This window comes from Agelaius tricolor, unplaced genomic scaffold, assembly GCF_023055355.1.
Source record: "Agelaius tricolor isolate 1412-34295 unplaced genomic scaffold, bAgeTri1.0.p SCAF_2, whole genome shotgun sequence".
Classification (NCBI taxonomy): Eukaryota; Metazoa; Chordata; class Aves; order Passeriformes; family Icteridae; genus Agelaius; species Agelaius tricolor.
The window spans coordinates 47659803-47686880 of NW_027269262.1; the positions used below are offsets into that span (position 1 = coordinate 47659803).

The 27078-nt window shown below is 40.0% G+C and overlaps 1 protein-coding gene and 1 long non-coding RNA gene across 4 annotated transcripts in view; one reads left to right on the forward strand and one right to left on the reverse strand.

Moving 5' to 3' along the window:
- Nucleotides 1–986: 986 nt before the first annotated feature.
- Nucleotides 987–12127, reverse strand: LOC139585310 (uncharacterized). Its single transcript, XR_011677030.1, has 3 exons — nucleotides 11861–12127; nucleotides 4230–5566; nucleotides 987–2516 (listed from the first exon to the last, which is right to left on the reverse strand). It is a non-coding gene; the product is annotated as an uncharacterized lncRNA (long non-coding RNA).
- A 269-nt stretch (nucleotides 12128–12396) lies between these two features.
- The window catches only part of YES1 (YES proto-oncogene 1, Src family tyrosine kinase), a 50864-nt gene continuing 36182 nt past the window's right edge, over nucleotides 12397–27078 (forward strand). Inside the window, exons 1-3 of one of the 3 annotated variants that reach the window (XM_071417954.1) lie at nucleotides 12397–12571; nucleotides 13310–13383; nucleotides 14218–14322. The gene's annotated coding sequence lies outside the window, so the exon portion shown is untranslated. The remainder of the gene's footprint in view (nucleotides 12572–13309; nucleotides 13384–14217; nucleotides 14323–27078) is intronic. The other 2 variants (XM_071417951.1, XM_071417943.1) reach the window with 2 other exon arrangements.

The following is a 27078-nucleotide window of genomic DNA, read 5'->3' on the forward strand; positions in this document are numbered from 1 at the left end:
GGTGGGCTGTGAGGAGCAGAAAACACCTTGACTCTGATTTAAGCACTGCTCAGCAACAGCTAAGACATCTCTGTGTTATCAACACTGTTTTCAGTACACTTGAAGTGTGGGACAAGGGGCCAGTGCCAGGGGTGTGGAGTTGTATCTGTTACAGATGCTCAAGATTATAAAGTGTGGGATCAATACCAGGAGTTGGAAATGGCTTTATATTATTTACTAGCCCTGCAGGAACTGTTTAAGGTAGTACTTTGTAATGTAGTTTGTAGATCCTTGGTTTTCAGCAATGGGTTTCTTTTTAAATGAGTCTGAATATACTCCTTTCCCCAAGGGAGACTGGGAAATCATCTGAAGTCATGTAGAGACATGACGCATGGCTATAGTGGTGAATTCTGGGTACATGAGCTTGAAAGAAACTTGGGTTATGGAGCACTAGGTGATGTGCCAGGATTTCAGCAGGGAAGCAACCTCCGTGGCAGGCACCCAGGGAAACAGGCAGGCTGGTTCAAGAGCAAGGCACTGCAGTGTGGGATCATAGCTGAAGTGCTCAGAGTGATATAATTAACTTGAAAGGGAGATGCAGCTGCATAAACTTCACATCCATACTTGCCCTAGAGAAGGAGCAAGCTCCTGTGGTTGAATTGTGCTAAGAGGATTCCTTCTGAGTTTGTTGGCACCAAGTGTGCACAGAGAGGTCCAAAAAGCAGCTTTTTCATATGTGAGGATGCTTTTTAATTCTTTTTCCCACCAATCTTTCCATGCTCTGTGGAAAGATACAACAAAATCATAATGTCAACAATTATGAGGGTACTTGGCCAGTGTCTTTTACTTTGTTATAGCCCACAGAGACCAAAGTCAGCAAGGCTGTGTGAGCCACTCCCTCTGGAGACCTGCAACCACAGCTGCTCCTCCTGGGTGAGCTGGCACAGTGTCAGGCTCACCATTGTTCTGCCAGAAATACACAAAGTGCAGCAGATACCCAACAGAGAGTAAAATGAGGCTTTACCCTCATCTGGGGTAAAGTACTGTATTACTGACTGCAGAAACATGTAATGGCAAAGGGTCCTTTAAAGCACAGAGCAAAAGTACAGCAGGGAAACAAGCTGAAATACAAATTTTAAACACTGTGGAACTTCAAAAAGTGGAGAACTTCTGCCACAGGTGAGACAATGTTAGCATCAGACCAGTACTTATGAAACTCAGCTTCAGACCATCATCTTGAAATTGGGTTACCCTGCCCAGAGGTGTCTATAGGTTGTATTCCACCCCTCAGTAAGACATGCTGCCAGTGCAAGAACGTGCTCAGACATAAAAATGCAAATCAACTCACCTCATTAAATTCTGCATAAGGGATACATACATACATACATGCTGCATGACAGTTACTTTCTTTTTTGTTTTATTTTTTAGCTAGCCATTTGCAGAGAGCAAGACAAATGCTTCCATCTTTCTAACTGACACCAAAGCAGATTATAGCTAAATTCTTTGCTCTGAGAAAGAGTAGCTGTACTGTGGCCCCTAAAAATCAGTGCTGCTTACATCAGATTTTAATGCATTTGAATACCTTGTGTATTAGAAACTATATAAAAAATCAGTGTAATTTCTTTTAAAATTACTAATGGAAAGTGATAATTTCACAAATACCTTTTTACTTTTGGAGCATTTTTACTCTTTTGTCAGTGAGTGTCTCTGCTTACGAAGGATTTTTTTAACCATTTTTCCTTAATTTTATTTTAGTCAGAAAGTCCTTGTGTCCACACTAACAGTGAAAAACAAACAAAAAAAAGTTTGAGCCTTTTTGTTCAGGAAAATTTATTTCCTGTAAACAATTTTTCTTTTTTAAAACTAAGGTAAATATTGTATGATACTCTGTTCAAGCCCATATAATGCAGAGTAGGAGGTGGATATTCCAATATACTTGCTTCAGCAGTTAAAGGAGTTCTGGCTTTCCCTGCCCCTATTCCTCACAGAGCAGGGTACAAATGTATTCATGAGTTTAAAGGCACTTCTTTTATCCAAAGTGTCTGCAGCTGTTGCATGAAAAAAATGCCTGTTGAGATTTACAAGAGTTCAAACTTAAACCTTCTTTGTGCAACCTAACCTGCTCCCTTCACAAGTGTATTTGTCTTCAAAACCACGCACTATTTCCATTAGCACATACAGACAGATTGACATCTGTATTCATGGATTTGTACAGAGAAAGAATATAAGCTATTTTTCAGGTCCATGCTGGATACTTATATTTAATTATTGTCCTTAGCCTTGTAAATGTACCATTTCTATGCATATAGCCATACCAACTGTTTCTCTTGAAAAATATATTATGACAGAGATTCCCACAAAAGCCACGGGCAGGAAGGTCTCCCAGGGTGCCTTTGAAGGTCTTCCCCACAGAAGTTTGTCTTCAAAGGTTTTCTGAGTTCAGGCATTCCAAAATTTCAGCTTATTCTTTTGAAGTTCTCCAGGAAGCTTTGTTGCTGTGTGGCCTTAGGACACTTCTGCTATTTGTTTTCTTTTGACTAGTTCAGAAAAAAAATTTAACCAGGTGGTTGGTACCAGGAAACCAAAATAATCTACTCAGCAGCTTCCACAAGAGGGTGCAGTTGCATTTTGTTAAATCCAGAGCCAACCACAGTTAATAAACGGATTGCAGCAACAGCTGCCAGGCTGCCTACAGAAATGACTAATGAAACAATTATAGAAAAAAACCCATCAAATGTGGTGAAAGATGAGAAAAATTATATTGAAACACATTGAATTTATTAATAAACAGCACTGTCAGGTGATGTTGAATAAAAAACTTGGCCCTTCACAACTCTGTGGGATCCATTTGTAATTTGTTTTCTTTGAGCTAGTGCCACAAGATTCCAAGGGGAAGCCCCCAGCTATAAAATCCACTCTTCCATTTTAATTTGACTTCTCAAACATTCCCATCATGAAGCAAATAGAGCATTTACTGATTTTACCAGGACCCTGGGCCCTTCAATAGCTCACCCTGAATTCCACACCACTAAGCTGTGCTGAAGCTCAGAGTTGTCAGTGGCCATTTTGCATATTGGACTAGCAAAGGTTGTTTATTTTACTATATCTTTCATTATGAAGACCCCTAACAGACCTGCTGTAAGGACCAGCATCTGACTGTGAAAACTGCACACACAAAGAACGTCAAAAAAACTACACACTCCTGCAAGAACCAGGTGAAAGTTCACATAATTTCATTGACCAAATGATGCATGTGCCAACAGGCATGATGCCAACAATCATTTTCAAATGCCCATCAGGCTTTGTTTGTTGCTCTGCTCTCCTTGCTTGTTGGTCCCTTAAGCCTGTTCTACCCAAAACTCTGCAATCCCCATCTCTAAAAGTCTTCTATCCCTATGAGACACTTCAGCCTGACACAAGAAATAGGATCCAAGTGTGGGTGAAATTTGAGAAGTGGTGATAGATACTTGGAGTTCTGAATTCTGTGAATTCTGTGGATATTCAGAGTGCTTGACACTAGCTGGTCTGTTGGTCACTTCTGTTCTTAAACTCAGTGAATCACCTGTTTATACTCAGAAAAGCATGTGATTAACTTGGGTAATAGGGAATAACAGGCTCTGTCTCCCACCCACTCTTGACAAGATGGAGCTTGCCCTGACATAGAAGCCAGCACACAGTTTGTCACATTTAAAGCACAGGTTCTTTGACAAATAAGCATTGAGATAGTCATCAGTTCTAGCAAGTCAGCGACTCATGGCCACTATTACAAAGATATAAAATGTCCTGGCAGGTTATCCTAACTACCTGTATCCTAAAAATTCAGTAAAAGTATGGCAACCCTTATATTTCCTGAAAATACTTCTCTGTCGTTAAAAAGAGGTTTGTGCCCATTTTTTAAAAACAAATTTAAGAGTATGTCTCTGAACATTAAAAATTTGTGAATTTACCTACATGTTTTTAAAGCTAAAACTATGTGTTTAAACATACAAATTTTTGCTTGGTAGACTGAGACATTTTTTTAAAAAAGCAGTGTTCAGTTTTTAAAAAATGCCCAGTCCTAGGAAAACAGTTGTGAAATCTCAGATGTGATTTTTCATGTCAAAGGCCCAAGCCTTCCACCAGAGCTCTTTCACATTTTTACAGTTCTCAAGCAACTCTGAGAAACATCATATTTCAAATGTGTTGAACACACTGAGTTATGCTACATGGATTTCATGAGGTTATGTTTGTTGTCTAGGAAATAAACTTACCTTCAAATAAAATCCTTATTGCTAGGTTGGAGCAGTCATAAGATTCTCCTGAGAGGACATTTTCAAATGCACTTGGTTTTGGCTTGACTATTTCCCTCTATTGCTGCTCCAGAATTTTCTATTCATGGTTTTTAATAGGAAAGTGTTTTCTGTAATATTTTTTTCCACAGGAAAAAGTTGGTTGTGTCAAAACAATGTCATGTCCCTTTGGGAAAATAAAAAAAGAATCCAAAATGTTTTGAACTGTCCAAGCAAATCTAAATGTTTGGCTTCAGGATTGTTTGTCACTACTCATCATGACTTTGTCATGGTTTAGTTCCTCATTTCCCCCCATCATCTGGGGTTCCTGCATGGATTGCATTTTCCATCAAGAAAAATAATGTCCCTTCTAGCTATTATGATGATGCATCAAAGATGTCCAGGCCCACATTTTAAAACCAAAATACTTTGGAACATTCTGTGTTTTGTTTTTCATCCCAATTAGAAAACAAAAGCAAAAATGTGGGACAATTTTGAACACACTGTCTGATTTTCAATAGGCTCCATTTTGATGGAAAGAGGAGTAGGAAATTCTTGTGCTTTGGAAAATCCCACTTTAACCAAAAGTGAAAGGAAAAATAGGCAGAAGGAAGTAGCATGTGACCCATACTAATGTAATCCTTAATGTCATATATCTTTGTTTAGCTGGTATTTTTTCTTCTTTCATTTAGCTACATTTTTCTGCATACTATTAACTAGCATTGTCCATTATGAGAATTATAAATGCAACTTTTAATCCCATCATTTACAACTTATTCCATGAGAAATGAAATACCAACACACAAGGGTATCTGGCTACAACAAACTGCTTAATGAAATGTATGAAACAAAATTAAATAGTTGAAAATGACGTTACTTTGAAAAGAAAAACCCAAATATTTTCACATTCCCTCCAAAGTTTTACAGTTATCTCAAACAATAGGATCAATTACTTGCATATTCAAAGAAGCAGAGGGGAGGAAAGGACTATTTGCCAGCTGCCTTTCTTAGAATAACTCAAAATTTGTATAAATATATGTTGGTAAAACCTCTCCTTTCTAAATAAATTTGTCATTTTTGTAGCTTGCAGTTCCGAATTCATGGCATATACTTAGTTCTTCCGAACCTTTATAGCAGTCTTTTCTTTTTTTCTTTTGAAGAATATGAACAAAAAGGTTCTGGGTGGCTGTGACATACCATCACCAGCTTCAGCACTCATGCAGGCAGGCTCAGGTTTGGTTCTGTTCTGCTCCTTTTTTTCTCCTGAAAGCCAGATGCCCAAAAAGCACAGTGATAAAACATCAGGACAAATCAGGAGCCTGCAGAAAAAAGAGAAGAGTAACTCAAAAGTAGTTTTCCTTCTTTATTAATTCCTGTATATTTATATCTTTTTGAGCTAGGGGTAGAGAAGGTTAGAGCTGCTAACATTTTCCACAATAGTTGTTGCATGGTGGGAGGTCTGTTCCAGCTCTGTGCTCCTACCTAATCATAAAGAAATGCTGAGTTAGCCTTGGAAGCCTTTGAGCAGAGCATCTCCAACCCCCTTGGCTTGTGAGAGGAAATGCAGATAGAGTTTTTGGAGAACTCACCTTAGATCTACCAAGCCTCTACATGAGAAGTGAGACTGTGCAGAGGCTTACTTGCCTTTAGGCCAGGTATGGATGTCCTATTAACACCTACTGCAAAATGCACATCCCTGCCATCTGCATGGGAGACTCGAAACATTTCAAAGGGCTGTGTCCAGTTTGGAAGCAGAGGTGTTGCTCTACAACTTAGCTGGCCAAGTTGCTTCCTTCTAACATGAGAAAGCAGCAGACTCACTTTGCCAGTGCCAGAGCAGTGAGACAGGCAATTGCCAAGAACAATCTTTGCCTAGAAAAAGTGGAAGCTGGGTGGTTATAGGCAACTGAAAACTCTCAATAATAACAATTCACAACAAGGAAATTATACAAACTCTTGTTTTAATAAACCCAGTCTTCTTCCATCTCTTCATGTCTTCTTCAGATGTTAAGAATCAAGCTTTCTACAGGTGCAGCCTCTTGAGTAGCTGTTACCTCAGCTGGCTCCATGACTCCCTCATTCAGCCTCAACAGAGATTCTCAGGGAAGAATGGAAGAGACTGTGGCTGCTTCAAGGGAACACAGCAGATAGTGATAAGCAAACCAAAGGACATTTACCAGAAGTGAGATGGGAACTGAAAAACATCCATGCAGAACCATGGAACAGTTAAATATCAGGAAAACAGAGCCCTATAGTCTTCCCTATTCCCTACCACCACTGCTCTCTCTTCATCTATTAATGCAATCACACTGGATTTTCCTAAACTCTGAAATTTCAGAAAATTCAGACCATTCTGGTTGTAGGTGGGATAAGACAGTCACTGGTGTCCCTATGTTATTACCTCGTTCCTCATGCCAGTGAGCACAATGTATATATCCCTAGCAAAATTGCCTCAACATGTTCTTGGCTTGTAGAAAACTATTAGGAGATGTAAACTAAGATCATGTTGGCAGAGCTGAAAAACTATAAAACTATAGGAAAACCTCTACACCAGCAGACCTGAGGGAACTGTAACCTCCACCTGAAGGAATGGTGATGAGAAAATTAAAGTCATGAGGAAAACCATAGAGATAGAGGGCATGCTGAGAAAACAAGCCCACATATCTGACAGATGTCCAGTTTTCTCAGATCTCTAAATGGTGCACAGCAGTTATGTCCACCTCTAATGGTGAACAGCCCCATCCTGATACAAGCTCCATTCTAAGGATTTGTTTGACATCACAGATTGAGGGGATGATTTTGCTCCTGGAACTATTCCCAAAGTGATAAATTTCATCACATTCATCTCTAAATTAAGGAGGAACGGTTTCTCATCCTCAAGGTTGTGACCAACAATTATCCTCAAACAAGAGGGCAGGAAAAACAACCTGTCACAGAAAATTCTAAAGACCTATTAAGCATCAAAGTATAATGAAGGGCACTCACACAGCCTGAGGAATTTGTTCATCTTTAAGAGAGATGGTAGCTGAGAGGAAAAGACCATACAGAGTTCCAAGCAAGGTTTAACTACTGATGACAGGAGAGTAAGATTTCTTTTTTTTTTTCATTCTATTTCACCTGGCTTTGTTGTATAAAGTCATATATATAAAAGCACCACAACAGCATGTGTGTTCAACAGTAAAAATTCAGGGTGCCTTGAAAAAGAGGAAGTTTGGATGCAGAATCCCCTTCCAGTGCTCCCTAAACGCCATTTTAACTTGGATTCTGCAGCTACTAACATTATTAAACACTACTCACACAATAATGTTTTAGGTAGTCACTTCAAGAAAAACAAAATACATATAATCAGTATGTACATGTGCAAGTCTCCCAAAGTCAGCAGAAATTGCTTCTTTTTACTGGCTATCAAATGAGGTCAGAAGTCTCTTACAGGCTATGAATGACTCTGGCAGTGATGTCAAAACCAACCCCACTTCAGGTCAGCTTTACTGCACAAACTTCTTTTCCTCCTACTCTTTGTCCTTTTCCACTCTCCCTAAGAGTACACGACCTGCTTTGTGAAGAGGAAGGCATACATTCCAAATCTCTCAGAAGAGCACAGTGGCACAGGTAAATATATTATTTTTTTCTGAACATGTATGATTGCACAGGTTTCAGATTTTTCAACTTTGAAATTTAAATGAAAAATAAAAAAAGAATGTGTGCAAGCTTCCCAATTAAATCATGCAAGAACCAAAGACACAGGATGTGAAGTCGCTGCCAAAGCAGCATTGAGTGTTAAGTGTTCATCGTCTATAGCACTGCCCTTGAAACAAAAGCAGTAGTTATTTTAAGTAACCATAAGCAATACTCATGTGCAATTCAAAGGAGATCGGATATAAAGAGATAAAGATTAGAGTACAGCAATACGGCTTTCATTATACAATGTAATCCAGCGTGTCTGATGTAACTGGATGTGACACAAATGTAAATAGCAACAGGTTTGGGAATACAGGGTTTTCAAAGTCTAACAAGCTTTTAAGCATAACTTTTAGTAAGTTCAAAAACAATCTTTGAAACAATGTTTTTCAAAAAGAACCCTCCGCATCCTTGCTAGAAGTATAATATGCATAAATAATTAGAGATGTTATGCAAGATCAAACAGAAGTGCTATTTGAGAAAGAACAGAATATTTAATCTCACAAATAGATGCAGACACCAAACACAAAGATCCTGACCATTTGGAGATGCAGATGCCTTTTAAGGCAAAATGGGACAAGTTTAACACGAGGTTTAAATAGGATACTTGCTTCAGAATAGGAAATAATTACAGATCAACCACACAGTGACTTAGCACTCCATTTCCTTGAACTACTGAACTACTATACTGGTATGTAATTTGCATTATATCTAAGGAAGATCTTTCACTTTTAAACATCAATGATTTTATTAATAGCTTCTGGAATATTAAATAGAAATTACCATGACAAAAACTACCCACTTATTCAACTAATGCTTAGAATATTCAGATTCAAAAGAAATGTATTAGGGATTAAAAAGAAAAAACTATGTTTTGCTAAACACCATGTTCTTAAAATAGTGATCCAAGAGCTTCAAAGTAAGCAAGTGACTAATACTATTTCCAAGATTAACTACTTTTTTTAATATGATAACAGAGTACAACGAGCAATGGGAACTTTGGACATGAATTTTAGGAGGTGCTGCTATAAAATACCATTGTTTTCTACACTTTCAAAGTGCAATAGCTAGGATGAGGCCTTGACTACCTCAGTTATTTCTCAAAAAGAGGGAATTCATTTAGGTCCAGAAATATTTTTTTACTTTCAAAACAAAAAAAAAAATTTTGTCCATGAACCACTGTAATGTTTTTTTTATTTACTCTGAATTGCAGAATCCCACCAAGTGTTTTCAATAATGTGTTGATGTTTTCAGGTAACTACCAGGTGTACCATAGATTAACTTTTGGAATGTACTGGCAAAGCTCTTCAGGGAATCAATCTATCCATCTCCTTCAATATCTCAGGATGCAAGTCCTGTATGCCCCAATTACAAACCACTGAACCCACATCAGTGTTTGCAATATTTTAGTCAGCCTGTCTCCATCTCTATTCCTCTGTTCCTCCTTCTTCTTGCTCTTACACCTGTATTCCCCCATATCACCCTAAAAATACTTTATTTGGCATAATATGTCTTTGATCCTATCATATATTTTTGGGTTTTTCAAATTACTCAAACACATTAAGGATTGTATAAATGATCACTTTAGAAAGTAATTCAAATATATGAGAATATTCAAGGATGGTACATGGAGAATGCCTGCCTAAACATAGGCTATTTGCATAAATCTTCAAGATTAAATTAATGACACACAGATGAGGAGTTAGTGAATGCTGAGCCTGTCTGAAGGGCTGTTTGGGAAACTGTGTTCAGCAAATGGCAGCAATGAACCCCTGCATCAGTAGCTTCTTACACTATATTCCAGCCATGCTAAACCATTCAAGGGCAGCGCCTCCCTTCTCCTTCCCTCACAAGGTCAAAAATATTAATTTAAAACAAAAGAATGAAAAAAGGGGAAATTCCTAAAAGCTGGCACTTGCCTTGCCTGACTAGTAGGTGAGAGTGGTAGTTTTGGCTGATCCATTCAGCCTCCTGAGCGAATACCAAGCAGTGTCAGTCCACCTGCTCTGCAACACATTTGAGATCCCACTCAGGAACAGCCCTGGGAAGTGGCTTTACCCAGGTATCATGTGGCAGACATTTTTCAGGCTGCCTGACTGGCAGGCAAAAGGTGGCAATGACACTCCAAGTCCCATCCTGTGCAGGATTAATCAATCAGGCTGAACTACCAACAGTTTGATCATTTTAAGTCACCTGTTCAACATTTCCTTATAAAAGGAATGCTGTGAGGAACACTCAGACTATCAGTGACAAGTGCAAGACAATTTAAGAAGCAGCCAATTTTTCCACTGCAATGAAAGCATGTCTAGCCTCCAAGACTCCAGACCCTCATCTCTTCTTTCACACCCATATGGTGTGAGTCTGAGCCTGCTCTCAGCGATGGGACTGGTCAGCTCGTCTTCTCCCCAACTGCTCTGCTATTTTAATCACACTGTGCTTGAAATTAAGCGTGACAGTCTCTCCACTACCGACCAAGTCAATCACTGGTGCAGCCCCAGTACTGTCTGTGGCAGCCAATAGCACACATACACGTAAGACAGACAGCAGAGGACAGTTAGTAGCTCAGCCTTTCAGAAACTCAGAAACCAAATCATTCCTTACACTGGTCTTTAGGAGAGAAAGCAACAGGAGAGGTGTGATGAACTGAGAATCCCAACAAACCTTTTGGTACCACACGGGCATCGCCAGGTGCCGTGAGAAAGGACTACTATATAATCCCGCCCAGCAACACCGAACCTGAAACCCAGACATCAAATTACAGCGACAGCTGGCAAGAGCCAGGATGTCTCTAACTATGAAGCTTTAGCCCAATGCCACAAAATTTCTTAGGTGAGTCATTTTGAAACGTCACGAAGATGGTAACACAACTAGGTCTCGTGTTTTTCAGGTATGCAAATTTTACCATTGTGCTGTAAAACTAACCAATCAGCAACACTTGCCTGTGTATACAAAACACCACAAATGATACTGGAATTCAAACTTCGCTCTCACTCAAGACCCAGTTGGAGTTGTGAAGCCATGGCTGACCCAGAGCTTCAACCAGTCAGCAAACTGTTAAGTAATTCATTGCCAAGGTCAATTTGTAAAACTTACAATTGCTGTTTAAATTAAAAATCAATTCTGTATAATGCGAGTTAGATTTCTGACTGAACAGGATATGATGAATTCCATCACTCTAAGAAGGTCACATGAGAAGAATTCATGGTATTGAGTCTCCAAATCGAGAACACTTTTTTTTTTTGTATTTTGTTAACTGTTTAAGTGTATCTATGGTCCTCTAAGAGCAAATACATGTGTATTTGCTTTATCCGAAATTAAAAAACAAAAAATGGTTTTATTCTGCAGCATTGCCTGCAAAATAAACTGGACATCCTGACTCAATTATTTTTCTTAAGAACAAACTATATTAAGTTATCATTAGTGATCAACACAACTACTGTTATCTGATCAGCCTTTAAAGAAAATAAAACGAGGGGAGGTGTAAATTTGATTATTAGAGAGCTGAGAAAAATAAAAAATAATGCTGAATGAGAACTGCCGATTTGCCCATATAGACTTCGAGTCTTTAGCTTCATTTTCTTAATGTTCTTCCACTCCTTCCTGCAGTCTGCAGCTCTGAAGGCTAGATGCATTTGAACCACCTTTTCCCACGAAGCCCACCTTGACAGAAACCCAATTTTTTTATTTCTTAAAATACGAAACACTGACTAATGGAACCGCGATGAGCGGGAAACCCGTAACGTAGAATTCCCCGGAGTTCCTGATGCGTAATGTACAGGCTCGTTCATTGCTCGCTGTTCGGCGGCAGGTCTGTTCCGCGGTGCCGCCCTGGGCACTCCCGAGCTGCCAGCGCTGCACCCGCACTGCCGGAGGCCCATCTTGCTCCTGTTTGACCCACAGGAAATTAAATACACCGAGCCTAAGCCGTGGCCCACCTGAAGACGCCCAGGCGAGGAGTTTTAAAAGTTATTTTTGTTCGCTTTTCATGCACAACGCCGAAGGGCTCTGCTGCCGGAATTTTTCACGTTCAGCTTCTCTGGCAAGAGAGCCTCACCGAACTCACCAGCCCGGCACGGCACGGCAGGAGGATCGACCCCGACCGGGGTCCCCGCGACCCAAGGCCGGGAGTAGGCGGCCGCCCTCGGGCGAGCCGCGGGGCAGGGCAAGCCCCGGCTCCCTCCCCGCCACCCCCGCGCCGCTCCGCACGCCTCCACCATGTTGTCTCGGTGCGCAGCGGCGCGGAGGAGGGACCGCCGCCGCCAGCCCGGCTCCGCGGGGGCCGCCCGGCTCCTCCCCGCGGCCTCCGGTTCGGGCGCGGAGGCGCTACCCCGGCCGGCAGGCGCGGCGATCCCGACCCGGAGCGCATGGAGGGAAACGCGGTGCGGAGGAGGGGCCGCGGTACCCACCGGAGATCCCGGCCATAGGGGCGGGGAGTCTCCTCCTCCTCCTCCTCCTCCTCCTCCCGCAGCGAGGCTCCAGCTCCCCGCACGCACCGGAGCGCTCGGCTCCCTCCTCCTCGTCCCTCCTCCCTTCCCCTCCTCCCCGCTTCCCTCCCCGGGTCGCCGCGGCTCCGGGAGGAGCGGGGGGGCCCCCGCTTCCTTCCCTCCCCCCCTCCTTCTCCCACCCGCCACGCCGAGGAGAGGCAGGTGAGGCCCCGGCCGTGTCCCCGCTCCGCCGCCCCACGGGAGCGGCGGCCGCGATGGCGGCGGCGATGGAGGCGCTAGGCCCCGGCCTCCCGCCCCCGGCCTCGCCCCGCCGCCGCGCCCCGGGGGCGGGGGGCGTCCCGCACCCCCGGCCCCTTCTCGTCCGCAGAAACTTTCTCGGCAACTTTCTCCCGGGCCCGAGCTCCTGCCCGCGGGGCCGAGGGGTCGGGCGGGCGGGAGCCGCGCTGGGCTGGGCGGGCTGCGTGGGGCGGGCTGCGGGCAGTAAGTTTGTGGGGGAGGGCCCCGTGACCCCTGCTCGGCCCGGGCCCCTCCCGGCCCCTGCCCGCCGCGCTGCTGCGGGCCGGCTGCTCGTCCCCCGGCGGAGGTGGCGTTCACCGCCCGGGCTGGTGCTCGGCGTGAGCCGCTCCCGGCTCCGCTCCCGGCGCGGGGACGGAGGATGTAAAAGGGCAAAATTCAGGAGTCGCCTGTAGCTTGGCCTGCGTGGTTTTATATTCTATTAGGTTTTTTTCCCTCCGCCCCACTGTTCTGGTTTATATCCTATTATCGAGCCTGAAACATGACCGCTGTACGTTTCTGAGTCATTAATTTAAATGTTCAATCATCACACTTCATCAAGGCTCCTTGTCTTCCTTACAATTTAAAAAAAAATGTGTTGGACACACACAGGCCCCTGTTCCTGTGGAGGCTGCACATAACTTTCTGCTCTCTGTGGACCCGCAGGCTTGATGTGCTTAAAGTTGTGTCCTCAGACCAAGGGCTAGTGTGACTTCTCCAATACTCAGTATTACAAATATGTAAGTTTATGACATGGTTATTTATTATATGAATATATGGGCTACTACGTGTCGTGTATGCATGTGATTATGATTGTCTTAGCACTGGGAAAACTAGGACAGAAATATTTCTGAAGCTCATGTTGTAAAGGTATATTCAGATGTACCTGCTGGATTTAACCCTAGGCAGAGGCCAGTCATTAATTAAAAATTAGGTGTTTGGATTTACTTTAAGTGGCAGAATGTTCCAAAACCAGTTTTGAAGGTTAGAGTGTGTTTACAAGGAAAGTGTATTGGTTTTCACTTAATATAACTCATAGATAGCTGAATGATTTTTCAGGCAGATTTTGCAAATGAAATTGATCTTAAGTCGGGAGCCAGATATGAAAATTTACTTCAGAGTCTTTTTCTTTCCTTTTTGGAAAGTAAGCATTGAAGAGGGATAGAATTGCCTTGTCAGTTACCTTTGCAGTTCCTCTGCTTGTAGGTATTCCTTGTTTGTAGCCATGTTTTTGTTGGCTTCATGGAAGTAAGAACATTTCCTTTCCAAACAACAAAACCTCGCACTTCCACTCTTATTTCTGATGTGTATCTGTAAATTTAGTTATAGAAGGTTCCTACTGAGGATAAGCATGGAGTGGAGACTCTGTGTGTGTTCTGCACAGCCAGGGTGTTGTGGTTAATTTTGGGACAAGGTAGCATCTGTGATGGCAACAGGGACAGCCGCATGGGCACTGTGTTACCGCTGAATTTTGAAGAAAAAATCCTGTGGTACCAGGTGTGACAGTAGTTAGTAACAGCAATTGCCAGTAATTAATTATTCCACGTGCTTTATTAGCTTTATTTCTTTAACAGGTGCAGCTCAAATAGAGCTATAATCTCTGTGTGCCTTCAGTCTCCCTAATAACTCTTTTGGCTGTTAGAAGATTTCAAATAAATTTGGCAGCAGAGGTCTCCCAGGTGAGCAGTTTCTGCAAAATTTCTGGAAGTAAGGAAGCCAGGTAGAACGGTGCATTTAACCTGCACTCCAGAGAGTTCACAGCAACACTTACCTCAAGCTGGAAATTGCTACAGGAAATGGGGCCTCCCTGGTTTTGCTGCTTGCAGAGCTACTGGTCCAGTTTTCAATAGTTATTTAATAACTGAACCACCATACTATCTGGAACGAGACTGGTGAGCTCAAGGTAGCTTTAATCTGTATTTTGTATTACCATGAGAGATTTTCAAGGAAATTCTTGTTATTCAACGACAGTTCTTTGGGTACAAAAATGGAACTAAAAGTATACTTAAATTGCTGTATTATTTTGAAATAGCTGGAAAAATACTTAATACGTTTTTGGTGTGCTGCATACTGTAATAATTCTACTGTAATAGAATTATTGAAAAACTTCACATTATAGGGGTTTTTATCAATATTCACGCGGCAGAGCAGAGAACTATTCTTGTGCACCAAAGAAATGTTCTTTATTTTGTGCTTTGTGCACTTCTGCAGCTCCTGAAGAATGAAATTATCACTCTGTTCAGTCTGATAAATCATGGCTGTCACGTGACAGTGATGCAAAAGTCTGCAGTGTGGCACATATCAGATTATGTGGTCAAAGTTTACTTTATGAACAAGATAGCTGCATGGTTTTACTTTTCCATATGCGCTACCTGTGGACAAAAGCTGTACATTTTCAATAGATAATTCCTTGTGTTCAAAACATTAGTTAAAAGAAATACGCTCTTTCATTCATGTTCCCTACTTGCATCCAACTGTTTTGCTGCGTAGTTTGATCACAGTTTGAGTAAGGTACCCTGATGTTAATTTAAAAATTGGTGTCAGTACTAACACAAAAATTACTTTAGGAACGCGTCCTTATTCTGCTGTGTCGCATCAAGCAGCCTTTTTCAGGTAGGACACGTTCTGTGCATATGTACACAGCCTGTGGTTTCTGTGAAGTCCTCCTGAAAGGTTTCAGGCTTCTGATGCTGCAAGTCCTGTGCCTGTGGATGGAACAGATTGATCCATGAGGGAGAACTGCAGTTTCTCTAACTACTGTAGCAGAATGGGTTAGTTTTTGTCTTGGAGGAGCCACCTCCAAATACAAGTAGGTAACTCTAGTCTCAGGATTTATTTCATTTCTGTTCTCCTTGAGAGTGCCAGTAGGAGGCTGTTTTATAGTGATGGATTTTATGATGTGATAATCACTATTTTTTATATTTTTTTAAATACTAGCTGCTTTACAATTGCCATATGGGAACTTCTTTCAATCACTACAGTCCCTGGCTGCATTCACACCAATGATTAGAGCTGTAGGGTTCCAGATTGTATCACCAATTGCCAGGTTTTGAAGGTAAACCTGGATAACTTCCCATGTATATGCTTAGTTTAGTAGAGAAAATATAATACTGAAAAGATGCTGTCAACTAACTGTAGGACAAGTTTAATTTTAGCTTATAAGAGGTCGTTCTTACTGCCTTTTGCATTTATGGGGGTTTATCCTTGATGGTGCCAGTACATCAAAACAGAAACTGGCACCAAAGTAATTGAAAAGAGTGGGACTGCACCCTTAGGTAAAGTTAACACACATGGCTGATTGCAGGATCAGAGATCAAGATGATAGTAACTTTAATGCTAGAAATTGAGTAAGTAAACACTATTACTTATGCATGAGTTTTGTTCCTTTTAAACACATACTCTTTGAAAATGTAAAGGGTAGCTGGAAAAAGGATAGAAAACGCTCTCTATTGTCATTTTAGATAGGCGCCGTGTAGAGCACTGGGTTTCATGCTGTGTCCCCTAAGTCAGTGCACCAAAGCCTTGCACAGCTGAAATCAAGCCCTCAAGCTGGACTTCTAGCTAGCCCTGGCTTGTATCCCAGCCCCAGAGCTCAGTGGGCTACTGCTGTAGAGATCATCACTAACTGCATTTAAGGCTGTGTTGACTGTTGTGGCCAAGACTGGGGTTTTGTTTCGATTTTTCCTGACTGTAGTATTAGGTAATGTTATAGGGCATGGTTGGAGAATGCTGAGGAAGTAAAACCTCAGACTGGAATAATTTGTATTTTAGCTTCTTGAACACTGTTAGTTGTTGAGTAGGAAATTGGATAACTTTTTTTGTTAACCTGGCTGTGTTTTATCTTTGTATTTTTGGAAGGCAAATGCTTTTATAGTAATGTTACGCGAGACTTCAATAAGTAACAATATTGACTGCACCTATGTCTTAAATGTTTATATAAATTTTGAATTCTGATGGTGATACTGAACATCAAATAATTTGTCTTTCAACTTTTCACTTCAGGTAGATGAAAAACTTCTATGGCTTAAAATGTTTCTGTGGTTTTCTTCACACCAGAGGTCTAGAGAAGTCTGGGAAAAATAAATGATTCTTCAGAAGTGATGAACCCTTTTAGTTGAAATTTTAGAGTTATCTACATCAGGCTTACAAGAATGAATAACTTTGTTTAATTCCATTGACACTGAAGTTGAGTAAACACACCCACATAAGTAAATCTTTGTAGATCAGGGCCTTTAACTTTGTTTCAGAGAAACTTTCAGGAGAATTTTGTGGCATTAATCATACATTTAAACTCAGTCTTCATATTGGAGGGGTTTGATTTAGTAGGGTTAAGTTCCTTTGCACATGACCAAAGTACTCTGTAGTGTTGCAAAACTGAGACAGTAGTAGTGTTTTATTCATGATGTGAATTATGGAGTATAAATGCAGTCAGGCCTCAGGTATGCTTCCCAGGACTGACAGACCCTGTAGAAAAGAAGGGTTGGAGTGGAGGATGGTGTTCATGTTCCAAATGTTTGCCCATTGTTCAGGCAAACATTTTGATATTGCATGCAAAGTTCAGAAATAAAATAAAGTATCTGAGCTAAAGATTTTGAGATTTCAACCCTACCTAATGGCCTCACAGTTGTAAGAAAGGCAGTGCTTGTGCGAGGTATTTAAAGAGTAATTAGAGGGTGCTATGGATCTCTTGTGTATTGCAATTGTATGGCATTATAACTGTTTTGGCAGTCAGCCAGGAAAGGGAGACTTAAAACAAATTAATAGTGAACAATCCAGTTTTAATAAGTTATTTTAAGTATGGTTAGATAACAACATTAATATTTATGCTTGAAGTGTGACAGAGAAAAAACAGGTCTCAGTTGTTTTGTGTATCTTCTTGCTTTTCAAGAACATTTGATTGGAAACTAATATCATGACTGACACTTGTAACCACAGAAGAGTAAAAGAAAAACCCTCCAAAGTCCTTCTCTTTCTTTACATACTCTTCCATACTGTTTCTGGTTGATTTTTACCAGCTCAGTCTGTTCAACATAAATTCTTTATTTTGCCAGTAGTAGTACCCCAAAGTCCAGAAGCTAAAAGACTGCACCAAGGACAGCATGACCACAGGCTTTCCTAATTCTTAGGCTCCCTTCCTGAGCATCCAGTATTGCCCAACGTTTCAGATGGTGGGGGCCCATGGTGAACTTCTGGTCTGACTCAGAGGTCTTTGGGCTTGGTGGGCTTCTGGTCTAATTTATAAAAACTGGCCTTTCAATAGGCTTAACTTAACATGTGCCTCACAGATGAACAAGGCTTTTAAGGTTTTTAAAGTATGCTTCACTGAAAAATTAATCTAGAATTAACGTCTAGAAAATATTCTTGTTTTCAAAGTGCACATTTATATGAAACTAGCATTTGTTTGCCAAACTTAGGAAAGAAAACATTATCAAAACTGAGGTTGAGGGAGGAAATGTAAAAATATATACAAAAGTTCTGTATTTCATTGTAAAGTGTTAAAAAACAAATCACCACAATTAGTCATACATCTTTTGAGTGCTCTTGTACCTCCTTTCTTTGCCTTGATTTTGATCTGTTTTTCTGGAGGTCTGCAGTTTGAGATAAAAACCTTGCATTACTGATTCCCAAACTGAGGTCTTCAGAAGAATATTAACAGAAAAAATATGTAGTGCTTCAGTTAGAAGTTGATCAGACTTAGTCTGTGCAAAACACAGAGTTAAACGTGACATTTATGTCTGAAATTTGTATAAAACATGGGACTCCAAAAATCTTAAAAAATTACAGATCTGCACCAAACCTAGTAGCAAAGTTCACATTTTAAAAATCTGTAGAGTCACGGCATTTATATTGATATGAGGACTAAGCAAGGGTGAGATGAAATGGGAGGAAAGCTTATGGTGATAAAAGCAAGTGGTTTGTGTCCTTCTTCCTGTACCTTGAGCTGAAAACAGACCATGCCAGTGGAACATTTTGCGACTTGTGGTGTTTTGTTGATCCCTGGTATTTAATGTTTGTGACCAGCTCCAATTGCAGTAGTTCAGTTGAAACACTCCACGTTTCCTTAGAGGTGTGAACTTGTAGTGATGCTCTGATGAGGCTGTGAACATACTTACTGATGCATCTTATGGGTTCATAGGTAATCTCTCCTAATAGAAAATCCTGCAATACTTCACTGACAGGTGAATGTGAAAATACAGATTTTGTCTTCTTTTCTCCTAATGCAAATTTATGCAAGGCTTAAATAAGTTTTGCAAGGCAAAGACCGTTCCCTGCTCTATGTGAAGGCTAGCCCAGGTGAGTTGTGTATTATTCTAAAAAGAAGACTCTCCCTTACTGAGTGGGGATGGAAGACTTTTAGTTTTCTTGATTGTTTGAGGATTTTTATCCTTAATCTAAACAAAGCTTCTCTTTGATGCACATGTTCTTTAGCTGAAGCCTACTGAAAGAGGAGTTGTTGTAAATCAGACCAGAAGTCTATCTAGGCAAATATCTGTTGTCTTGATTTTTTTTTTTTTTTTCAATCCACTTCATTCAGGATAAATTCTTAATGTTTCAAGTAGAAGTTCTTGGAAGTTCAGTTAGAGGCTAATTTTCAGAATGGGTTCTTTGAGCAACAGATGGTACTTCTTGTTCTGCCTGTTCGAAATAAAAAGTATTCAGGTTTTTTCCAACAGCAGTGTTTTAAAATATGACTGTGCTCTCTGGCTTCTGAGACATGTGATATGTGGGATTTTTGCCAAAGTATTTTCTTTGGTTTTGTTTTTTTGGGATTCTCCCTGTCATATATTTTAGAGTATAAGTTGCATTATAGAATGACAAAGCCCTTAAAGCAAAGAGAGGATGGGCTTGTTTAGCTGATACTGGTGTTAAATATTTGTTTAATGGATGATTAAACGTTATAATAGCATTGGCCACATCAGCTTGTCCATACCTCACTGAAAAACATTCACTGGTAAGAGAAAAAGGGTATATTAGTCTCACTGTAGACAGCCATGTTGAATTCTTTTTTCATAGTAAAGTTATTGTGTTCAGGAACACTTAGAGCATAGAGCAAAATACTATTACTTTTGAAAACAATTATTCATGAAGAAAAGAGAAGGGAAAACAAGGATAATTCCTGAGATGTTACTACTAGTCGATTGGGGAAATTTTCTTGAGTAATATTTGTTTTCTCAAGCCTGAGAAGTAGGCATTGTATTAACATTCTGTAGTTGGTGGGAAAAAAGAGTTATATGTATTTATTTGGTGGTGTTTAAGGGGTGTTTTTTGGCTTTTTTTTGCTGTGTTTCTGTGGTTCTCGGTGAGAGAGCAAAATGCAAGTACAAAATTTTCAGCTTCAGATCACACAAAAATTAAATGCTAACTGTATATGGCTAGGAAGCAATAGTAATATGGGACCTTTTTTTTTACTTTCAAGTACAATTCTGTACTGTATTTTAAGCACAGCTACACACTTAAAACACAATTCATAAATCATAGTGATTGAGGCTATTTAAAGTGATAAGCTTTCAAAATATCTTGCTGAATAATTGCACATTATGTAATTTGCTAAAGATATCAATCTTTTTCATTTTAGGAATTATTTCTTATCTTGTACGCTGTAGAAATCGTAGAACTGATTGATTCAGGCTATCATGATGTACGTAAAATGAGACAAGTGTTAGTTTATAGATGAAAAATTATTTCCCTGGAAACGTTTGACTTGTTCATGCATAGTAGGTGTATTTAAATATTCTGGAATTCATTTGCATTGGTTATGAAATCTAGGGCTCTTTGATTACCTCCCCTTCCCTTTTGCTTAGGTCTGACATATCATCAGAATACTATTTAAATCTGGTGCATACATGGTGAAGTCATAGCCAAGTTAATATGTGACTTATATTAACAAGCATGACACTTTTGTTTTATATGGTTATTTTACATTACTATTTTACCTCAGATTTACACTTGGGCTTCTTCGTTCTTTTCCCAAAGAAAGAGGTTGAGCCTTACTAGTCAGTAAACTGTATTGACTCTCCATATTAGGTTTACACTAATCCTGTTAGCTTTTTGCCAGGGGCATGGATTCTCTGTGTGTATATTTAATGTAATAGTAAAGTGTCTTAATAATTCTCTTAAGCTATATACATAATTATTTAAGCAATGACACTGCAATTTCTATGCAAGACATTTTTATTTCTTCCTAGTGTGTGTTCAGTGGCATTTGAATGGAAGTTCTGATTGAAACTCATATAAATAACCAGTGTTACGTTTTAAAGTACAGATTAATGTGTTGCTTCCTAGATAAGGATATAGAAGGCAATAATTCTAGTGCAAACCACATTTTTCTTTAAATCTGCTAGATTTATTTACAAAAGAGAATATTAGCTTTAGTTTGTGAACAATTTTTGGTCACTACAACCTCTAAGGCATTAGAATAGATAGATCCCATACTTCCAAGTTTTTATTTTCTTTGAAAATAGAAACAAATCTCTCCTCTGTCATTTAAACTTGTCTTTCCTAAATGTCTTAAGATTCTAGTGGACCAGTATCTAGATAACATTGAGGGGTGGAATATTCTTTACACTTGCAACAGCTTATGTTACTTTATATATTTGGGTATTCAAATTCTGATTTCAGGTGGTTATGAATTAGCTCTGCCAGTTTGGTGATTTAAATTTGTTTAAAGTTTTGGTGGCTAGCATCATAGTTTGAGTATATTTTAAAACTCAGTATAGGTTTTCCTGAAAGTAAAAATTTTCTTTCTAAATTTCATTTAAATTTTTTTTTCTCCACATTAAATATCAAAAAAAAGCCATCAGAAGGGTAACTTACTATTATAATTATATATGACGTGTGGTCAGTCAGTGTATGACTTAATTTGGCTCCATATGTCTGTTGTACTCTATTTTTGCTGTTATACAAATAGAAGTAAACATTGTTTGCTGCATTATGTGCAGTACAGTGTAGCCAGGTAACCAGGTAATTTATGTAATGGAATCCAGTCATATTTAGGCCAACAGAGAGTAACCTGCAAAAACTTCTGAGCCTGTTGATTTATCACAGCATAAGAAGTTCTTGAGGAATCCCTGATTGCTCTGATGGAAAATTGAAAAGTTTGTTAGTGTTACTGCTGCAGGATTTCTACAGCTTGGAAACCATGCCATTAAACTGTTGCTTCTCTTAAAATTCCTAGATTTGATGGATTTTTACTTTTCCCTCGAGTTCCCCTGAAACTGAAAGCCAAAGCAGATGCAGAATAGTACAGTTTTACAGTCAGAATATCTGAATGGAATCATTCTCTTTAAAAACATTGCTATGTAAAATAACTTCTCACATGCTTTAAACTGAAATGGAAATTAGATTTTTTTTTTATTTTTTAAGGTTTGTTTTAGGATAGTTTGTTTGTTTGTCTGGGGCATTTTTTGGCTAATTAGGAACTGGAAAATCTGAACCTGTTTTTATTCACAGATGTTTTAGCGTTGCTATTCTAGGATGTGATCCTTTTTCACACTGAAGTCAAGTGCAAAATTCCCCTTGACTTCAGGGAGAGCTGGATTAGTTGTACACAAAAGAACTAAATCATCCTCTGGGATAAGTGGAGGCAACTCTATTGAAGTAGACTTCATTAGAGTATAAAATGAAGACAAAAACATGTTGCCTGCCTTAACAGGCAGTGAAATTGGATCTGTTAGCTCAAACAGCTAGGTTAATTTAGCAATTGAATCAAAGATTTTAGCCCTTTTTCAATTAGATTGTAGTTATATTACTTCACTGCATTGAGCAGTGAATAACATGTGTCACTTAATCTTGACTACAAATATTTTACAGAAACTAGAATCTCTTTATGAACCTTTTTTTGTGGTGTAAGAATTATCACTTGGTAAATGTTAAGCAAACTTTTGAGGAGTTTATCCTTAAGTAGATGAAAGGAATCTGTTTGAATTGCTGTTTAAATCTAGGCTTTATATGACAATTTGTGTGAGGTTTGGGGAGCCTTGTTTGTATTCCTTCAGCCTCAGGCTGGCGTCTTGAGTGTCTTTATGTAGTCTTGCTGAGGTGAGAAGTGGGTAATTCATTTACACCGAAAATTGAACTGGATGTTATCGCACGTGTTTGCTGGTGGTGTCTGGAGTAATCCCACTGAGTTCCATAGAAGACAGTAGTGCCTTTGGCATCTTCCACTAATGCTTTACACAACGGTATCTGTTTTGTGTACACAAATGGTGAAGAAGTAATATTTGACAAATGAACTCAAATGTAGTGTAACTTACGTAATAACTTTTATACTTCTCATAAAATGTATGCTTTGCACTCTTGCATATCAAGTTTTTCTTCTGATGCTTCTGGTATCTGTTGGAATCAGGAATTAATTCAACTGTCTGTGGTGATTATGACCTGAGCAATTTCTGTATGGGTTTCTTGTACTTTGAAATTTCACAAGGGGAAGGGGGATGGGAGTATTGTACTCTCCTTAGAATAATTTGAGAATGAGCCCTTAAATGCTGCCCCGCATTTCTCTATTAACATTTCAGAGGTTAATAAAATCTGCTCCCTAGGAGGCTTCACAGGGCTCTTTGCTGTTTAGCATACATAGCTCTGAAAAAAAATCCTCCTCAAATAACTGTTGCTGCAATATTTGGCTGGTGTTAAGGGGTTAAGTAGGAAACTTAAACTCTCTGAAACACTTGAAATGCTAAATTTACAAAACAAGACACGAGAACTGTTTTAAGATTAGTCATAGTTAGGAAGCTTATTGAAGCACCGGCATCTTCCTGGATACATCCTGTACTTTTGTGTCTTCAGCATGCTTCATCTATTCATGGTCCTGACTGCTTTTTGGGTTTTAGAAATTCTTGCTGCAACTTCTTTGTGACTAAGATGCATTGTCAATCAGTCCAGTCCTCCCCATGCCAGCCAACTGCCCCCTTAATGCAGCAATTCACTTGGATGAATAGGGCTCATACTTTAAGGAGACAATTGTCTACCAGAGAGAGAGTGCCAAGTTGATTTAACTTGGTATGGGTGTGAAAGAGTTTTTAAATGGGTGCTGTCAACTAGCAGTGGCCCAGAGCATCAGCTGCTTGAAAATTGTGATAATTGTTATAATCTGATTTCACATGAAAATTTGTTCAGAATATTTTAGTCAATCACTAGGCTGCAGAGAGCATTAGTACCCCAGAAGTGGTTGTCAGACAGTCGCCCGTGGCCTGTCAGAACTGTAGCAGACGTGTCCTGGCTGAATGTACAATACAGCTTTTAAAATGGACTCCTTTTTGGCAGCACATCACTAAATTGGTGAAAGAATACAGGATTTATGTTGTAATCTGCTCTTCCAGTTCCATTTAATGCCACAGCGTGTGTTTGAAACACTTAGTTGGGTGTATAATACAGTGTAAAACCACAACTGTAGCCTGTCATTACTGTAGTGCCTACAGAGAGCTGAGCTACCGTTTAGCCAAGCCAGCTACTTGGATTATCCATTACCTGGAATTGTGTAAAAGTGGACAGAATTTATGAAAATTGCATCGCTGCTTTGCTGACTAAAATTTTTGATGCATTTTTAGTTTTAGGTATGCAGGTTGAAAGGATGCATACCTTCTAGTTACACCATCACTTGAGTGCAGAGGGTTTAGTGCTGTGCTTGATAGTGTAAGGATTGACTTTTCCTAAGCATAATTTGGGCCCTGATATTTCTTCACTGCACTTTGGAGGGGAAGAGAGAGGGTGAAAAAATTAAGAAAAAAACGTGTGGAGAAGATGCTTCCTGAAATTCTTCATGTTTCTTTTTCAGGGAAGCCAGGAAATCTGAGAAAATAAGTTATTTCGGTCAAGAGCCTGACAAAATGTGGTTATTATCCTAAACGTGTAGAAAGGATGCTGTTAACAAAATACTCAGTTTAAAGGAGAGAAAATTTCTTACGGGCATAGCAGCGAGTAGTGAGTATATTTGGGGGCAGGGAGGAGGGTGTTTTCCTTGCTTCTCTGAGGTCATTAGGCCATTACAGCTGCAACAACATTGCTACTAGCTTACATATATTTGTGGAGAAAAAAGAAGCATTGTTGTTTCAGTGCCTGGCTGGAATAATAGTTTGTTAAGCAGTGCTGTTAGTTGTTTTAGGGACAGTCTGTTAGGCAGAGATTGTTGGTTGTTTTAGGGACATCTCCATTAGTAGATGTGCAACTGTTAGTAAGTGTATTGTAGACATCAAAAGAAAAAAAACCAAAACAAAAGCTTAGATTGGAGAAGATGAAGAACAGGAGCTAGAATAATTTTCAAATATGAAAGACAAGATGTTGATTTGGATCTGTCAGCATAGCATGGAGAAGAAATCATGTTTAACCACCTTGTGTGATGAGATTGGCTGGGTAGGTGAGAGCAGAGCAGTGAACATTGTTTATCTTGTCTTCAGTGAGGTTTTCATCATTGTCTCCCATAGCATCCTTTTAAACAAACCGATAAAGTTCATGCCAGGTGGGTGAACAGTGAAAGCAACTGGAAACTGTCTGATCTGATGGGCTCAAAGGGTTGGCATCAGTGGCACAATGTCACAAGTGGCTCAAAAGCTGGTGGCCAGTCACTAGCATTGTACCCTGGGCTCAGTACCAGGGACAATTCTGTTTAACACCTTTGCTGCTGACCTGGGGGTCCCACAGAGGTGCAACCTCACCAAGCTTGCAGGAGGAACTGATAGACCAAAGAGGGTTGTGCTGATATCCAGAGGGACATTGACAGAGGAATTGTCTGATGGGAACCTCCAGAAATTCAGTAAGGGGAAATTCAGTGATCCTGGCGAGGAACAACTCCAGGCTCCAGTATGTGGTAGGGTCTAATCAGCTGAGAAGAAAGTGCAGAAAAGGACCCAGGGGTCCTGGTGGGAAAGATTTGTGTGAGCCATCTATGTGCACTTGCAACAAAGAAGGCCAGCAGTGTTCTGGATACATTAGAAGTTACCAGCAGATTAAGGTGGTGAGCCTTTTCCCCTACTCACCACTGGTAAGGCCACGCTTTAAGTGCTGTGTGCTTCTGGGCTTCCCTGTACAAGAGAAACATGGATATACTGGAGAGACTCCAGCAAAGGGCCGCTAAGATGACTAAGGGTCTGGAGAATTTCTCTTATGAGGAGAAGCTGAGAAAGCTAGGATTACTCAGCCTGGAGAAAAGAATGCTCAGGGGCACCCTATGTGTGTAAATAACCTAATGGGGTGGAATAAAGAGGATAGAGTCAGGCTGCTCTCCCTAGTTTCCACTGATAGTGGATGAAGTAATGGGCACAAATTGTAATACAGGAAATTCCATTTAAACATCAGAAAAAAGAGGGGTTTTTTATGTTAAGGGTGATAGATTGCTGGAACAGGTGGTCCAAAAAATGTTTTGGATTCTCCATCCTTGGCAATAACTCAAAACCCAGCTGGACACAGCCCTGAGCAAGTTGCTGTCATTGACATGCTTTGAGCAGGGGGGTTGGGGTAGGCATCCTCCAGATGTCCCTTCCAGTTTCAGCTGTTCTGTGATTTTCATTAGATTATTTAAGAGGGCCAAACCAATAAGTGTGGCAGTTGAAATGAAACTAAATACAGGTGTTGAAAGGCAGAATATTTTTGTTTGTATTCACAGACAAGTTTGTTTGTTTGTTTGTTTGTTCCTCCCAGCTTTATTTTGACAGCTTGGGAAGAGGGGAGAGAACTCTTTGCAACTGCGTTGTTCTCTTGGGTATCTTAGCTTTCTGCTATTAATACCAAGGCTGTGTATGGCTTTATTGACAGCTGTGTCCTCTCACTCCTGCAGCAGCAGTGAGGCTACTGTTAGCTTTCCTGCTGCCCAGACCACTGAGCACCACCAGAGGCTTTAAGACAAGGAAAAGTTTTCATCTCATATCTGGAAAGATGTTTTCTCAACATCTGTAATTAGGGTAATTTTTTTTCTTCTTCATAATGTAAAAACATATTCTTCATAATGTAAAACTATGCTTGCTCCAATGGTCTTTTTACCAATCTTTATGGTGTTTTTTAATTTTATTTTCTCCTTACATTTGATTTAAACATACTGAATGGATTCACCCATGCTGCTTTTCTGTTGGTATTAGAGCTACAAGCTTCTATTAGACTGATGCAAAATACAGAGGTGAAGAATGAAATTAAACAGTTGTATATGGATTTAAATACTCTGTTATGTGTAACTGTAACATCCTGCCAGTAGAAATACGGTCACAATGAACCTAGCATTTGATCTTGCACCACAGAAAGCACTTCATCCGTTTGTAAGACTAATTTTCAACTCTGTCTTTGGATATGTGGGTTAAAAGAGATGAAAGTTGGCACTATGTTGAAGAAAATTTGTGTGAATGAAAACCTGAAACATATATGGCACTTAAAAACTTTGTGTTGTAAAACTTCAACTTCACACAAAATCGGTGAACCTAAAAACACCTGTGTACGTTTTTTTAGTCCTTATC